The following is a 300-nucleotide window of genomic DNA, read 5'->3' as shown; positions in this document are numbered from 1 at the left end:
CGCCGCGGGCCTCCCGCCCGTCCTCGCGCCCGCTCTTACCGTATGTGGGGGATGCCCACCCCGCCCTGCAGGATCTTATAGAGCTTGCTCTCGTACAGCAGCTGGGGATGCCGGGCCTTCTGAGACTCCAGCTTCACGGCCACCTCCTGCGGGGAGAGAGCGGGACATGCATCACGTCCCTCGGGAGCCAGGGGCCTCGGGAAGGGGCGCAGGCTCCGAGGAGGAAGCGCGAGGCTAGCAGAGGCCGCGCGACGGGACAGCCGGCCTCCGAGGCCCCGTCGGGGCCAGGGGCGAAAGCCG

General features: G+C 71.7%; 1 protein-coding gene across 7 annotated transcripts in view; it reads right to left on the bottom strand.

The window, feature by feature from the left end:
* CSNK1A1 (casein kinase 1 alpha 1) overlaps positions 1 to 185 on the bottom strand; it is a 48902-nt gene extending 48717 nt beyond the window's left edge. For all 7 annotated transcript variants that reach the window (XM_008063370.1, XM_008063371.1, XM_008063373.1 and 4 more), the window contains exon 1: positions 40 to 185. The gene's annotated coding sequence lies outside the window, so the exon portion shown is untranslated. The remainder of the gene's footprint in view (positions 1 to 39) is intronic.
* Positions 186 to 300: the final 115 nt, after the last annotated feature.

This window comes from Carlito syrichta, unplaced genomic scaffold (genome assembly GCF_000164805.1).
Source record: "Carlito syrichta isolate Samal-C Ts95f unplaced genomic scaffold, Tarsius_syrichta-2.0.1 Scaffold306783, whole genome shotgun sequence".
NCBI lineage: Eukaryota > Metazoa > Chordata > Mammalia > Primates > Tarsiidae > Carlito > Carlito syrichta.
Note: the sequence above shows the minus strand (reverse complement) of the source record. Positions and strands in the feature narration are given on the sequence as shown.